General features: G+C 41.8%; 1 protein-coding gene across 1 annotated transcript in view; it reads right to left on the reverse strand.

Annotated features, from left to right (window-relative positions):
• The window catches only part of LOC147712037 (VPS10 domain-containing receptor SorCS1-like), a 2,945,658-nt gene that overhangs the window by 1,326,302 nt on the left and 1,601,564 nt on the right, over positions 1 to 17,792 (reverse strand). The gene's annotated exons all lie outside the window — the stretch shown is intronic.

The following is a 17,792-nucleotide window of genomic DNA, read 5'->3' on the forward strand; positions in this document are numbered from 1 at the left end:
TCACCTTTTTAAGACTTGTGGAAATTAATTTCAAAACATTCAATATTGTCGTAAAGCACACAGCCAGACAAGAATGAACACTGCAACTGAAATGCATTACAGAAAAGTAGCAAGCAAGAAATTACATAATTGGGGATTAAGATGGCATATAGAACTCACATATAAAGTGGTTTCCCAGCCTTCTTACTTTTTCTCTTGAAGGTTTGATAAGGTCTTTCCAAGAGAATTTGAAAGGAGAAAGTAGGAGATAAAGAACACAGGTAGGACGTTATATCTCAAAGTGAAAAAATTGATAAAAAGGGTGGACCAAAGTCTGCATGTACAATGGCCAGAGGAAGCATTTTGAGAGCGGGTACACCCAAGGTCAAGTGAAGAGATTTGATTGATAAGCCATAGCAAAGGAGGTGGCAACAATAGGGAAGAAGGTCCATGGGTGGTGGAGGCTGGGTTTGTAAATCTGCTCCATCTATATCTTTCTTTCTCTCACAGTTTTAATGTCGTTTTCTATCTCTTTCTCTCTCTCACTCTCTCTCACATCATTTCTCTTTCTAAGTTATGGACGCTGCTGTCCACTCTGACGTGTAGAAACAAAGCTAAGTTGAAGTTGTGAACTCTGCAGCTCACAGTGTTTAAACAAAGTAAGCAGAACAGCCTAGATATACAATACCTCCGATTAAATGCATTAGAAATAAAAGAGCTTATTTACAAACACCTTGCGCCACTTTTGCGTCACTTTCAACATGAGAAAAGTAACACCAAAGTGGCGCAAGAATTTTTGTAAATAAGCCCTAAAGAATATTGTCCTGTATAATGACTTGATCTCTCACCTAATTCTGGCTCATCTCTGAATGATTTCAAAGACCTGTTGATCTGCAATGTAAATATGACGCAGTAGACACTTCTATACAGACACCGCTTGAACGCAAGCCTATAAGACAAGTGAAATATATCAGGCACACTTCACACGTAAAAAAAAAGTAAATATCGTCAAGTGTTACTTTACCTTGTAATGTTTCACCTTATTTAGTCACATCGTTCTAATTTTAAACACTACTTTTCTTTTTTGTTTTGCAGATTACCTACCATGTTGTTTATTATATTGTTTTGTTAAAGTTATGGTTCTAGTTATTTATTGTATTGTTATCTTTTAGTTATATTTCCAGTTATTTATTGTTTTATTAAAAGTTAATAAAAAAAGTATATACGTCATTTTTTGGTGTGGGGGTAGCAGTCCCCAATAGAAATGATATTTATAATTTGAAGTATATTTCTGAGCCTAACTCTTTACCAGATCTTTACCAGAGTCTATAGCTACAACTAACGGTTTGTATGGAAAAGTTTTAAAACAACATCACCATTAGCAACTCAGGGGCCGATTAGGATTGCGGTGAATCCGCATCCTCCGGGCCGGCGGAAGCCACCGCCGGCCCGGAGGATGCGGATTCACCGCTGCGGTGAGAGAAAAGACCCCCCACAAGATTAGGATGGCAGGGGGGTCGGGAAGACCGTCCGCAGATTTTCTGCCGTGGTCCTGCGGCGGAAAAGCTCTAATATGGTGGCGGTGTCTATCAGACACCGCCAGCCATATTAGGATGCATGGGGAAACATGCTTTTTCACTGCAGCTTTTCTGCTGTGGAAAAGCATGTGGTCTTTTCTGTTTGGGGGCCCGTTGCGGGCCCCCAGGGTGTCAAGGGGTGGGGGGTGCACATGGGGGTACCTATGGTACCCCCCTGCATTTGCTAGCACATAGCGGCAGGCACCGCACTGTGCCTGCCGCTTTGTGCATGCAAATGCACTGCATGTATTTTTAGCATTGCGGCGGGTGCTGCTTCAAGCAGCACCCGCCACAATGTTAAAAATACAGGATGTGACCGCCAGGGTGGCGGTCACATCCTAATTCGCATGGAGGGACCACCGCTGCCCCTGTGGACTGTCCCTCCACCTCTGTGGTGGCGGACGGACGCAGGACCGTCTGCCATCATAATGACCCCCATAGTTTGGTGAACTTCTAGTCTCTGTGCTCATTTAAGTGCTCCATGAACTGTTACTATGGTAACAGGCAGAAAGCCATTTGGGTGTAGGGTTGAAAGGTACTGGCTGTACAGAAACCGTTATATTTACCCAGGATCCTCTACATGACAGAAAGGAACGCAAAGTAAAACAGAACACTGTGTACCAGATTTACAACCCCCTTGCACCACTTTTGCGTCCAACCCCTCCCCAACAAAATTTCAAGTGTGTGGGCCTCAACGACCCCCCTCAAGCCCTGGAAACCACCACCCCCGGGAATTTGTGTATTACGGGAGGCAGACTGTGTGGCCCTCCGCCTGGTGCCCTCGAGGGCCCTGGGGACTGCCACGCCCGACAGCCGGCTCCTGAAGTGTCCCAGGGTGCCTACCCAGGGACACTGCTGTTTGCTTTGACAGGGCGGGACTCTCACAACTCCCGCCCTCCCCTTGCAAACTTAGTTTGCATTTTGAAAGACAGAGCAGTGAAATCTGTTCTCACTTTCAAAATCCGAAGCAGATTGCATTTCCACATACCAATTAGCATCTCCCCATGCGAAAAAGCAATGCCGGCTCCCCAGAATACAAAAGTTCATCACACAAGGTTGCTAAATAAAACAGCAAGTGTGCTTGACTTCTCAATATACCAGATTATCCTATGTAATGGTATTTTCAATCAGGTTCTGATAACCAATAAGAATCATGTTTTTAAAAAACAGAAACATGCACCCCAGTTTTCAGTGTAAAATGTTGTCAAACAACCAATCATTTCTTTTCTGTTTTTCAACACTGCATCTTATCGACCATTTTGGAAAAATCTTAGTTTTCAAACTGCCATTTCATTTACAGAGACCATCTGAGTCCATCGAGACCTTGTTTCAAGATGCTTAGAGTGTGAATTGTAGGACACAACTATATTTTCCTGAGCCAAAGAGACTATAGAATGGGGTCCATTTACCACAACAATCTGCGTTTCAATATGCATGGCATCTATAGGAGAGATGCTGTACATTTTACAGATGAAGGGAACAGAGTCTTCCTCATGAACTTTAGACTTACTTGTAGGTACTAAAATCTTTCAATAAACACCAGGGCTCTTTTTAGACCCACCCAAGATCTAAACACATAAGCTTGATGCATATATCAAAAATACATTCTTTGTTTTTTTCATAGGCGAAATGCGCGAATCCTACGCGCATCCAGCGACTTTTAAAAAAATATATATATTTTCATACTTTTTTTGCCCGAGCAGGCCTAGGGGGTCAGGGTAGGTCTACCCTGCCCCTGTTCACGTTTTGCACACATATTTCACAGACTTCTTCACCCTCGCTTCTACCGAGGCAGAAAATGGCTGCCAACAGTTCCTGGTTTCTAATGTTTACAACCGCTTGACAGCCAATTAGAATTGAGCGCGTGATCGGGGCGGTGCGCTTATGCTACGATGACAATCCTTGCGCAATCCAAAGATCCCCCGCGCCCATAGATATATAAATGACTTTAACCGTAATTTTCTCAGAAACTACTGAACAGATTGACACTATATAAGCCAAAGGCGGAACTGAAGACTACCTCTCTTCCAAATTTGGTGTAATTCCATTCAGCCGTTTGGGCTGTAGCTGTGTCTAAAGGTCCTATGAGAAATTGCATGGGGAAAACACGTTTTGGAACCCCCCCCTTTTTCTCGGCCCCCGCTTGACCAATCACCCCCAAACTTTCAGGGAAGGTGCGGAACTGAGTTGGTCAAAAACTTTGGAAAATTTCAATATGATTCATCAATCGACGCCAAAGTTATTGGCAATAGAATGTTGCAGTTTTCCTATGGATATTAGGTCCTAACTATAACTACCTACTGGCGATCGCCAGTAGGATGAGGATATATATATATATATATATATATATATATATATATATATATATATATATATATATATATATATCTGCTGAAAGAAAGCAAATAAACTAGATCCATTGCACCTTCCACCGGAGCGCGTGGAGTCCTTTTTGCGAGAGAAGCCGTAAAGCTTTAATATACATATATATGTAAATCGAGAACGATGATTAAGGATTAAGGATTACCTCACTGCTCACAGAGCTGATAAGATCCCCTGGCTTTATTTTCTGAAAACTGGTTTTATGAGCTTAGACTAGGGCACTTTTTTTTAAAATCCCCATAATATTCCCCCAAATGCTAAAGACTAACCCTGGGCGTAGTATGCGTAGTGGGGCTACGCGGCGCTACGCAAAGTGGGCGAGAAACTACGCCCACCTACGCACTTCGCGTAGCCCCACTACGCGCCGCCTGCCCCCCTCCCCTCCATACCTAATTTTTGAAAATATTGAAATAAAAGGAAATAAAAAGGCACTTACCTTGCGCGCTGCATCCCGGGGCTCCCTCTGCTCATTTGCGCCGCCGTCGCCGCCATCTTGGATACCAATGCGCATGCGCGGCCGCCTGCGCATGTGCATTTTCTCGCAAGAAATACGCGGGCTGCCGCGCATGCGCATTGGTATGCAAAACGGCAGCGGCGCGAACGAGCAGAGGGAGCCCCGGGACGCAACGCACAAGGTAAGTGCCTTTTTATTTACTTTGTTTTCAATATTTTCAAAAATTAGGTATGGAGGGGAGGGCGGGAGACAGGCGGGTGGCAGGCAACTTCGCTACGCCCTCGGGTGGGCGTAGTGTTGCCTGCTACGGCTACTTTGCAAAGGGTGAAGTAGGCAACACTACGCCCACCCCGTGGGCGTAGCGAAGTCCTTCGCCCAGGGTTACTAAAGACATTATTAAACAGACATCTTTTAATATATTCAACTTGTGTAAACCACAGCCTCCAGGTCATTTGGGAGCACCCCATCTCGCTATGGTTATCCCACAGTTTTATTTAACCTATTCCGCTAATGTCTAGACTGAGTTTTATTTTACTGGGTTTTGGGCAGGCACTGTGCACTATTTGGTAGTGTTCCCCCGCCAAAGAGGATGGTCGGATAAGCTCACGCCATGCTCCTGTGAAAGCCTATCTAAGCAAAGCACTTTGTATTATTCTGTGCACTTTATAAGTCAATGAGAGTTAGATTTTTGCTACCATTATTGAGAAAACTTCAACCGCGCACGTATAGCGAGGATTTTAGCTATCTACACTCCTTGGCTTCTACCGATATTTGTGTTGTGGTAGCAAACTTTATAAGGTGCGCCTCTGGGATCAGAAAGCGATATGAGCAAAATCAGTTCTAGATAAGGACTGGTTTAGCTGTTTTGAAATCTAATTATGTTTGTTAGGTCTTTTTTGGTTTAGTTGTATTCTTTTATTTAGTTATTCATTTAATGTACCTTAACAACCGTCCAGAATCAGGCCAGGCCTGAAATAGTATAGCAACTTGGGTGACTGGGCAGACCCTATATATTGGCCTTTTTCTGGTTTTCATTTAGAGATTTTTTTGTCACCCAGGTGTTGATTGAAATGAAATGAAATGAAATGAAAAGTAGACTTGTAGAGCGCGGTTGCTGCCCAGAGGCGTCTAAGCGCTAAAGACCAGAATACAAATTGCTTGACAAGGGTAACTTGCAGAATTTAACAAGGAGTGTTAAACAAAAAAGTCTTCAGCTGTTTTCGAAAGGAGGAGAGGTTAGGGTTGGATCTGAGATGAAGAGGAAGTGAGTTCCAGATCTTGGCGGCATTATAGGTAAACGTCCTGCCGCCTGCCTTTGCCTTTTTTATTCTCGGAGCTATAGCCAAACAGGCCTGGCTAGAGCGAAGGTTTCTGCCAGGTTGGTACTGATTTACTAGGTCCCGGGTAATCATTGGTCCTGGGTCCCAAAAGGCCTGATGGGCAATACACATGGCCTTAAAGATGACTCTCTGTCGCACTGGCAGCCAGTGCAGGCTAATCAGACCAGGTCTGGCTGATTGTCTGCGTGGCAGCTGTAACAGTGTGCGGGCCGCACAGTTCTGCACTATCTGTAGTCTACGCAAGGTGTATTCCGGGGCGCCAAGGTAGAGGACATGGTTGAAGTCTAAGCGGGACTGTATCAGACCTTGGATGGCCACCTGCTTTGCCTCCATAGGCAAAAGAGGGAGGACTTTCTTTAGCATCCTGAGAAGTCCGAAGCAGGTTGCCGAGAGTTTTGTAGCCTGGATGTTAAACGAGAGGGTCTTGTCCAGCCACACCCCAAGGCTCTTAATATTGTCCTTGGGTACTGGGGGGGTACCTAGACAAGGAGGCCACAAGGAGTTGAAAAAGGTGGGGTTTTAGGGACCCAGGAGCATCAGCTCCGTTTTGTCCCCATTAAGCTTACGAGATGAGGAGGTCATCCAGCCCTTTACCTCCTCTAGGCACTTTATTAGCCCACCTGACGACGGTAGAGCGGCCTCCTGCGCCAAGGAGACCACCAGCTGGGTGTCGTCCGCGTAAGAAATAATCTTAACCCCAAATGGACGAACAACCTCAGCCAGTGGTCTCATATAGATGTTAAAAAGCGCGGGGCTTAAAGAGGAGCCTTGTGGGACTCCACACCTCAACGGCCTGCTCATGGATACAGTGTCTCCATCAAAAATTTGGAATGATCTGTCACTCAAGAAGGATTTGAGCCATAGCCAAGCTCCATCCACTATTCCGACATTCAAGAGGCGGGTCAGCAGAGTTTCATGGCTGACCGTATCGAATGCCGCGATTAGGTCAAGGAGGATCACTGCCACTGACCCCCCCTGATCTAGGATTTTTCTGGTTTCCTCCGTGACTGCTAGAAGGGCAGTCTCTGTTCCGTGTCTGGGTCTAAAACTCGTCTGGGTGGCATCTAACAGCTGGTTGTTTTCAAGAAAATTCACCAGCTGGAGATTGATGTATCTCTAAAGGATTTTGCTCACCCAGGGGAGCAGAGAAATCGGCCGATAGTTGCTAAAGTCAGAGGGATCTAGATTGTTTTTTTTTAGCAGAGCTCGGACCATGGCCCGCTTCCAAGCGGGAGGGACAGTGCCAGAGGTGATGGAGGCATTCAGGAGGTCCAAAATAGTTGGTAAAGTGACCTGAGATGCCAACATCATGGCTTCTGGAGGTGCTGGATCACATGGAGACCCAGATTCTACCTTGCGGGCAATAGAATCCAAAAATTCAAGGTCTAGTGGAGGGAAGTGGTCCAGTGTTAGCAAGGGTTCCGATGAAGTATCCCCCAGATTTGTTCGATCCTGAGCTATGGGGACAATTGCTTTAGAGGGGAGAGATGAATATATTTTATTAACTTTCTGGTGGAAAAATTCTGCCAGGTCATTGCAGTGGGCTGTTGTTTTTTCCTCGTGCAAGCTAGAAGGGGGAAGTTTTGTGAGTTTTTTCAGTATTTGAAAAATGTCCTTACACTAGTAGTGGCCCTTCCTACATCATAAATAAGATGCACCTCCTATCTCCAATTGTTTTAGCTGGTATGCAATGTTATTATGTTTGATGTGTTTTATCTGGTATGGATTGTTAATATTTTAACAAGGTTTTTAATGTAGCTTAATTTTTATTATGTGTGCTTTTATATAAAGCGTATATGACTGAATATATATGCGGAAAATCGCCTTGAGACGTCCTATAATCAGTGCCAGAAATAGCATTTTGGAAAAGACATCTGTATATGTGGATTATTTCCTGCAAGACTATGTCAAATCTTTGCCCTCATACGTAAGGGACACGAGTGACTTTATAAATAAGGTCAAAGACTTTGCATGGAAATCTGATTATTTATTGTTGGCGTTGCATGTGTCATCATTATATACAAGTATATCTCATGTTGATGGTATCCAGGCGGTTAAACATTATTTAATGACAAAGGAAATAATTTACAAACAACACAATGAAATGCTTTTGGCTATGATAAAATGTTGCCTCTATAACAATATCTTTATGTTCAATCATTTGCTGTACTGGCAAATTCAGGGTGTGGCCATGGGGGCTAGCTTCTCCCCAAGTTATGCTTGCCTTCATATGGGCAAATGGGAGAAGCTAGTCCTCATGGAGAAATACGGAGAGTCAATGTCGGCCAAGGTGAAGCTTTGGCTTAGGTTTATCAACGACCTCTTTATAGTATGGCAAGGAACCAGGGAAGAAGCTGAAATGTTTGTGGCACAAATTAACATAAATGATTTAAACTTAAAGTTTGCTGCAGAAATAAGTGAAACAAGTGTGAATTTCCTATATACTAAAGTGTATATATACAACAATAAACTGGAAACCAAAAATTCGGTGCTACATGCATCAAGTGCTCACCCACGCCATCTGGTAAATAGCATACCATATGGCAAAATGCTCAGAATAAAGAGGGTATGTAGCACACCAGAGGAACTAAAAATGGCTCAACAACAAAGCAAAGAGAGATTTTTAGAAAAAGGGTACTCCCAGCAATTAGTAGATCAGGCCATTGCCAAAACAGAGACTTTAGTCAGAAATGACTTACTGGCGAAAAGCAACAAAAAGGATCAGGCCATTAATCCTAGTGAGGGAGCAAAGACTGCGGAGGATCAGAGCTTTCGCCTTATATTAGGTTATAATAGACAGCACAAGGAACTTCAAAAAAGTATCCAAGGGAGCTGGCCTATACACCTCAGTGACCCAATATTAGGACGCCTGCTACCGCAGAGGGCGTCCATTACTTACAGCAGGGCTCCCTCAATGAGAGATTGTCTTGTGGTAACTGATCCAGAAATTATATCTAATCCTGTTTGGTACCACAACTTGAAAGGGTTCAGAAAATGCAAAACCTGTAAGACCTGTACCCATGGGACCAACACCACGACCTATTTTAGCCCATTTAGCTCTAAACCTTACAAAATAACGAAAATGTTAACACGTAAGACAGAGTACACAGTGTACGTCTTAACTTGCCCGTGTGGGCTCATATACATGGGCAGTACAAAGTTACAAGCAAATGTTAGAATACTCCAACACCTCCGCGCAATTACCAATATGGACAATACCTATCCGGTGGCGAGACACTTTCAGGAACGCCATGGATCTAACAACAAAGGGTTGTCCTATTATTTGATTGACGCAATTTCCCCAAATAGACGCGGAGGAAATAGAGAAAGTAAATTACGCAAGTTGGAGACCAGATATATTTTATTACTAGATTCTAAACACCCACAGGGCTTGAATATAACCGAGGACATGTACACTTGCTTAGAGTAACTATGAGTAAAATTCACAAATACAATCATACGTGTATGTCCCAGAGAGACCAATTGAGAAGAATAAGAATTTTTGTCTAAAACATCAGCTTCAATTTTATAAAATAGGTATCTTGTAAATAGAATGAATTTTAATATCAAGATATTAAGGATTTTTTAACTATTTCTATTTTTGTATAGTATTTATTTCAGACATGGATATACTTGAATAAGATATAAAGTATCAATGTCAATAATGTATATAGTAAACAAAATTTGAAGGTAAATTAAGAGGCTAAGACAATAGACTACTATGAAGTCCTGTCGGAACAGGACTATTCTCAGATTGATTGAATTGTGGAATTGACTCAGAGTGGTCATTTGAGAAGTAACTTTGAAAAATCTGTAACGTGAATCAAACTATGAATTCATATAAAATCATATGATGAGCATGTGATTTATGAAAAGAATTGTACAAATCAAAGCAGGCAACAATACACAGAAAGGCTTGACTGCACATTAGGTTCGTAAGAATTTACAAATGAAATGCATTGATTTTTAATTTTTCACTAGCACTTTATGCACTTTTATAGACCACCTCAAAGCAATGAGATTTAAATTCACAACAAGAAAGGTGTTTACATATTTTACTAAGTTATCGACATGTGCAAAATGACTGTGACCCAACCAAACATGCCATTGCTTAAACCCGCGTTTTACTATTTAAGTGTATACAAAAAATAGGCGGGGCCAAACTTGGATGATTGTACATGTATAGAGATTCATAGGACATGTCAGATTATATTTTGGCAAATGCACAAAACAGTGTGTTTTGTAAATATTTGGCATTTGTGATGTGCTAGGAATTAGTGTTTCATTGAGTGAAATATTGACTTTGGTTTGGAAGTCGAGTAATTCCAAAACGGACTCATTCTTGGCAAAAGGCATTATATGTTTTAGGGTCAAATGTTATATAGTATTTTACTTATATATATATATTTATTTATTTATTGCGATTTTGCACATGAATAATGTAAAGTTTTGCACACAACATTGTGAAAGATCTACGTGAGAGTATTTTTTTCCATTGCCATTGAGAATGTTAATCACATGACACACTTTAATTATGCACTGTTACTTTAAAAATGTTTCCCAAATTTACAACATTTGTCGAGTGAACAAGCGGCGTCAAGCCGCGAAACGCATCTCTGACCTTTTGGGGAATAAATAATTGAAGCACCGATATTGGGTCCGTGTCCTGTTTGCTGGCGGAAGCACGTGAGTGAAAACGTGGCGGCTGATTTGACAGGATTGTTGGATATATACAGGAACAATCTGTGGACACTCAACGAATAGCGGATGCAGAAGGGATTGGTATCTCAGCCCCGGGCAATAGTCCTTTCAAGGCACCCTCCAGATTTGTGCCCATCATGCCACGTGACGCCCTGGATATCTTTCATGACCGCATCACAGAGGAACTGAAAATTCTACATCGTAAGACAATCAACAGCCAAAGGCAAGTGAAAAGGAATAAAGCTCAACAATATTTCCAATTGATGGAAAAACTGAAGAACAACAATTCCCTTGTAATTAACAGTTCTGACAAAGGGGGGAACTTGGTTTTATGGGACAAAATAGCCTACAAGGAAGAGGCCTACAGGCATTTAAACAACACTGAATGTTATGAACTGACTAATGGGGTAGCAGTTAAAGTCAGGAAGGATTACAAAGAACAACTAACCAGGTGGAAAAGGGAAGGCCTCATCACAAAAGACGAATTTGGCTTTCTTTACAAAGAATTTCCTGTGTTACCAACGTTCTATCAGATCCCCAATGTTCATAAGCAGACAAAGCCTGTTCCTGGACGTCCTATATTCTCCGCAAGAGATAGTGTTTTGAAAACACTTCAAGATATGTGGATCACTATCTACAAGAACATGTGGCAGCATTACCAACTTATTTGAGAGACACTAAGGACTTCCTTCAGAAACTAAGTACCATCCAATGGTCAAGTGACTATATGCTCATGACATTAGACATAACAACGCTCTATACGAGCATTAGACACGATGAAGGGCTTGCAGCAACTGAGTATTTCCGCTCAAATAAGTGTATTTCACTGTATAACCACAATGCCATGTTATTGGGCATGATGCAGTGGTGTTTGTATAACAACTTCTTTCTATTCGAAGGAAAGGTGTTTAGACAACTACAGGGTGTAGCTATGGGTGCATGCTTCTCCCCCAGCTATGCGTGCTTGCACGTTGGCTGGTGGGAGAAGCATGTACTTATGGAAGAGCACAAGTTGTTAGTACAAAGACATGTGGCGCACATCTGGAGGTACATCGACAACATTTTTGTCATCTGGAAGGGTACTGAACATCAAGCCCTAGAATTTGCTAATACCATCAACAACAATCAGCTTAATTTGCATTTCACAGCACATGTTGATTCGGATTCAGTCCATTTTTTGGACATCAATGTGTGCATATTAAACAACAAAGTGGAAACACAGTCGTTTCGCAAACCAACAGCATGCAACACACTGCTCCGTGCGAGAAGTTTTCATCCTTAGCATACAATTACGAGTTTACCGTATGGTGAATTCTTGAGGATACGACGAGCATGCAGCACACCAGAGGCACTAGCAATAGCACAAAAATCTGCCAGAGATAGGTTTCTGCAGAGAGGATACAGAGCCAAATTACTTGACTCTGCTCTCAGCAGAGCCAATTCACGCGAAAGGTCGGAGCTTTTACAGACACGAGCTGCACACGCTGCAGTAGACGTAGATTCCATTGTATGTCTGTCACAGGACATTGTTCCTACACCAAGTTTACCCATCATATGTAGGTTTATTTCAACATACAGTAGGCAGGCCGAATCTATCAAGAGCATTATCAATGCTCAGTGGCCAATTGTACAAACTGACATAGTACTGTCACAATTATTACCTGCTAAACCCAATTTTACATACAGGAAAGCACGATCTATGCGTAGCGAGTTAGTCAGAACTAGCCCAGAATCCGATTTAAAAGGAGGGTGGTTAAGTGTGAGTAAAGGCTTCCATAAATGCAGTACATGCCGAGCATGTAAATTCGGCATAAACGTCAAAACATACACAAGCCCTTTCTCAGACGTGCCCATTAGTCTAAAAGGACACTACACCTGTCCCACTGATCATGCAGTGTATATCCTTCAGTGTGTCTGCGGATTACGGTGCGTTGGTAGCACCATACTACCAGCGTACCAAAGAATCCTTTAGCATTTACGTGCCACAGTCAATTCTGATCCCACTTATCCGGTGGCTAGGCACGTAAAGGTGGAGCATGCCAACAACCTTAATGTACTGAAATATTTCGTCATTGGCAGGGAGGTAATCGCGAGAAAAAACTGAGACAGCTAGAGACGAAATACATAATAGAGGTAGACACCAAGTCACCGAGAGGGCTGAATATATGCGAGGACTTGCATTATTACCTTAAAGAGCTCTCAATATCAGTACAGGTATTTCCCTCTAGATACACAGTCATGATGAGGTAAAACTGATAGATTCGCATTCTAATTGTCCGGTGATGGTTGATAAGGAGCTTCACAGATTTATTTGAATCTTCCTGTTATATAATTCATGATTCCCTACTACATAGAATGATGTGAAGTATTGGATATCAAGGTGATCAACTGTCAGGTCATTCTTTGCTGACATTTCACAACCAATGGGAAGGGAATTGCGGTCATATGTGCCTCTGTTCTTCTGCTTATCAAAAGGGTTTTTTTTTGGTGTCGACTCGATGCCGTCCCTCCTTCTCTTTATTGTGAGTTTTTGTTCATGTCGGTTCACACCCAAAAACACTGTTGTTTTTTAAGCACGAGTCACTTTATTAGCACTATCAAGACTATCACATTATAGGTCAATAGTTGATCATTTTGGTCCGGACTAACATAGGGGCCTATTAGGATGGCAGACGGACCTGCGTCCGTCCGCCACCCCAGAGGAGGCGGGACCGTCCGCAGGGGCAGCGGCGGTCCCTCCCTGCTAATTAGGATGTGACCGCCACACTGGTGGTCACATCCTGTATTTTTAACATTGCGGCGGGTGCTGCTTGAAGCAGCACACGCCGCAATGTTAAAAAAATGCATGCTTACCTTTGCATGCACGAAGCTACAGGCACTGCGTGGTGCCTGCGTCTTCGTGCACGCAAAGGCAGGGGGGTACCATAGGTACCCCCCATGTGCACCCCCCACCTCCCCTTCACCCGTGGGGGCCCGCAACGGGGCCCCGAAGACAACACTGTATGCCTTTCCACGGCGGAAATGCCGCCGTGGAAAGGCATATGACCGCAGCTATCCTAATATGGCTGACGGTGTCTGATAGACACTGCCAGCGTTGTTAGAGCTTTTCCGCCGCGACCGTGGCAGAAAAGCAGCGGACGGAAAATAGATCCCCCAGCCATCCTAATCTGGCGGGGGGTCTTTTTCCAGTCCGCAGCGGATAATCTGCATCCTCCGGGCCGGTGGTGGCTTCCTCCGGCCCGGAGGATGCGGATTATCCGCAATCATAATCGGCCCCATATTTGTTGGCGTACGGCTTAAACAGGGATATTTATTCATCTCTACTTTGAACTTATAATGCTGGCTTGAATAGAAACGTTATGGCCTTAGGAGCATGTAAGATTTTAGGTCTCCTATAGGATTGTATTGTCCTGCTTTTCAAAATTCCATTCCCTTCAAATTTGCATTTGAGCAGTTTCCATATATCTATCAGCTTGATACACATAGATAAATTAATATCCTGTGTAGCTGAATGAATATTAAAATGGGGTTTGACCATAGAGCATCTCACTGCATTTGAGCAGTTATTTCACACAAAAAGGCAGCATTTCCTATGCACACATACTTACGTGTTTTCAACTACATATTCTCCCGTTATGCCAGTTAGGTTCAAGCCAGACTGAATGAAGCATCACATGTGTATTTGTACATGTATATTGTTCTTCCTTTGATAGAGCGAACATGTTCAGATTTATTCTTGAGATGAAATGTTATTTTATGCCTGTCATGCGAGCGCCAGCATTTTTCATTATATTATGACGCATTAGAATTTTGTGTATAAGACATTCTATTCTTTTTGTTGTTTGTCGGACCCTTGCAATCTAATGTAGGACATAGCTATTGCATAATGGAGAAAAAAAAGTGTAGTTTTTACCTGTTAGTGCTTTCTCACTTTCATTCAGAATTGTAGTTCTCACAATCACGTGACTAAGTCACAGGTGTGTATAATCAAGTTTGTTCAGTAAGGCAGGTATGTGAGCAAGGACACCCTGGTGGCCGAAACGCGTCATCCTGTCCGTTTTTCTTGCCCTGATGACTAAATAAATAAAGAATCACTGCAGCCAGCAGTGAGTTGATCGAATTACAAAGCGTCTCTTTTCTCTGCATGGTGGGTTCAGCACCAAGAGCGGTAATTGCGTGTGTGTGTGTATATATATATAAATATATATATATATATGTATATATATATATATATATATATATATATATATATATATATATATATATATATATATATATATATATATATATATATATATATATATATATATATATACCTATACCTTGTTATCGCCTCCAGCACACAGGAGTCGTTTCTCCCAAGAGACGAAGCGTACCCAAGGTCGTGCTAAATATTTTTATTTGTATTTTCCGCCCAACACCACCGCTATATATATATATAGAACATAGAAGTGTATGTACAGAATGACAAAATCCAAACCAGAACTTACAGAAAACCAACAGCGGGAAATGCAGTGCTTCATGCACAAAGTTTCCATCCTACTAAACTAAAAGAATCCATTCCTTATGCTGAATGCTTGCGTATGACACGCAATTGCAGTACGGAGGAAGGAGTCACCAAGGCTAAAAAAGATCTATTTGAAAGATTAAGTAAGCGAGGGTATGGACCACACACCCTCGAAAAAGCGGAGAGTAAGTGTAAAACTAAAAACAGGAAGGATTTACTATTTACCAAAGATTTGGAGACTAAAACTACACCCGCGACCGTGACTGGTAACCCCCCCAAGAATGATAACTGGCTACAATATGTACCACAATCAGGTCAGAAAAATCCTGCAGAAACACTGGCCCCTGATCAAAAATGACCCTGTAATAGGACAACTGAGTGGGAACAGACCTAGTATAACATTTAGAAAGGCCAAATCCATGCGTGACCAATTAGTGTGTAACTCCCCTACACTAAGAAAACCAGTCACTTGGCCCCCACCTCAGAAAGGCTTCAAGAAATGCACGAAGTGCAAAGCCTGCAAACAAGGGCTTAATATGAAGGAGGTACAGGTGCCATTGAGGAACAAACCCTACACCATCAGGGGCGGCTATTCGTGTAAAACGGAATACGCCGTATATGTTCTGGTCTGTAGCTGTGGCAAGCGCTACGTTGGGAGTACTATCCACCAAGCACATGTGAGAATATTGCAGCATTTGCGCGCCATCACTAATAATGACCAAACGTACCCTGTGGCCAGACACATAAATACTATGCATGACGGGAATATTAAACATATTTCCTACTATGTGATAGACAGTGTCCCAAAAAATCCTAGGGGAGGGAATCGCAGACTTGCCTTACGACGTCTTGAGTCAAGATACATAATCCTGTTAAATTCAAAAATCCCGAATGGATTAAACTCAGACGAAGCCATGACTGTCCACTTATGAATCCTAAGTAGAGCCCTACCCGACAAGACAATCCCATTCCAGTTTTAACTCTGTACCTCTGTAACATACATTTAATTTTGTATTTGGGACACAATGTGAGCGAATATTTTGCTTGTTTGTTATTTGGTTATTATTTGATACACAGTTTTTTGACACAAATGCAACTATATGATAATAGAGCTATAGTACATACAATTGAATGTCAGGCACAGACACAATTATATCCGTTGTTTTGTAATTTGCACAGCAGCGATTATGTCCACTTGGAGATAATGTCATAGGTAGCATTACCTTGATTTAGTATTGTTTTTTAAAGTAATTTACAATTGCACCAAAGTGAAGTAACATGACTGGTTATAACACAGGAACATGACACAATGAAACGTAATTTGTCCGTTACCTAGCGTCTAGTCATGGAAACTGTGGTAGACACGCATATATGATTTAAAACTGTATTTACAGATATTACGCACTAATACAATGTGTATACAACTTGAAATGCATTATTTGTGAGTAAATTTCAGTAGTAAGAATAACGTGTTACCATATAGGTTTGTGCGCGTAAAACTACAGACTCTTCTGTGTCTATGCAATTAGTATGTTTAGCCATGACTCACTCGTTGTCATAACAACCAACAGCCTATCATGTTGTATGACTCTGCTCGTGATGTGTCAGCATGTAATGCATTATAAAAGCGTATGCCAATTACAACAGAGTTAAGTGAGCAAGGCGGAGGCTTCCGCCGAAACGCGTCTGTGCAGCATGTCGGATTAAAATCTTTCCTTGAGTTTAAGTCACGGTGTCAGTGCCTTCCTTTCATCCAAAGGAATTGGATTGGTAATCAATATATATATATATATATATATATATAGATATATATATATATATATATATTCACTGAAAAAACCATAGGTTTCACACCAGTTATAGTTAGCTGGAAATTTTACTGATATAAAACCATTGAAATTCCCACGTTATAGTTAGATGGACTCACTATAACTTGCGCGTGCAATGCACTGCTGATGACATCACATATTACATCACTCATGACATGGTCAGTGACATCACTCATGACATCACTGATGACACCATCCAGTGAATGTGTGTCTTTCTGAAAAATAAATATATTTTATATATGTATATGTAAAAGTTGATGGAAGAATAAATGTTTAAATAAGTGTCTAAATGGATGGTTTTTAAAAATTGATTGGTTAACTGGCTTAATAAGACATCATCAGCAGTGCATTGCACGCGCAAGTTATAGTGAGTCCATCTAACTATAACGTGGGAATTTCAATGGTTTTATATCAGTAAAATTTCCAGCTAACTATAACTGGTGTGAAACCTATGGTTTTTTCAGTGAATTTAATAGGTTTTTTAAATGCTAATTCCTAACTATAACTGGTGTGAAACCTATGGTTTTTTCAGTGAATTTCATAGGTTTTTTAAATGCTAATTCCTTTGTATATCGAGTTTCTAACCTTTTTTTTTTTTTACAATTTGCTGTTTTTTTTTAAGTATTCATTTTTTTTATATAATTTTTTTCTTTTGCGCTCTGGGTGCGCGCTCCGGGAAGCTTTCAGCTAAGCTCTCCGGTAAGCTTTTCCGAGAGCTCATCTGAAAGCGCACCCAGAGCGCAACTGTCGTTCGTGAAAAAAAATATGAATGAAAAGTTAATAATAATGCAAAACATTTCGTACCATACAAATAAAATTAGTTTTTTTTAATAAGGAAAATGATTATGCATTTCTATAAAAGATTGATGACGTCACTTCGGCGCGCAACGTAAGTGCCCTCGGAAGCGCCTACGTTCGCGGCGCATAAACGCACGCAAAAGCGCCTAAGATCGCGCCACGTTTGCGCCCCGGAAGCGCCTACGATCGCGCTGCGTAAACGCACCGGAAGTGCTCCGGAGCACG

This window comes from Lissotriton vulgaris, chromosome 5 (assembly GCF_964263255.1).
Source record: "Lissotriton vulgaris chromosome 5, aLisVul1.2, whole genome shotgun sequence".
In the NCBI taxonomy this organism is placed as follows: Eukaryota; Metazoa; Chordata; class Amphibia; order Caudata; family Salamandridae; genus Lissotriton; species Lissotriton vulgaris.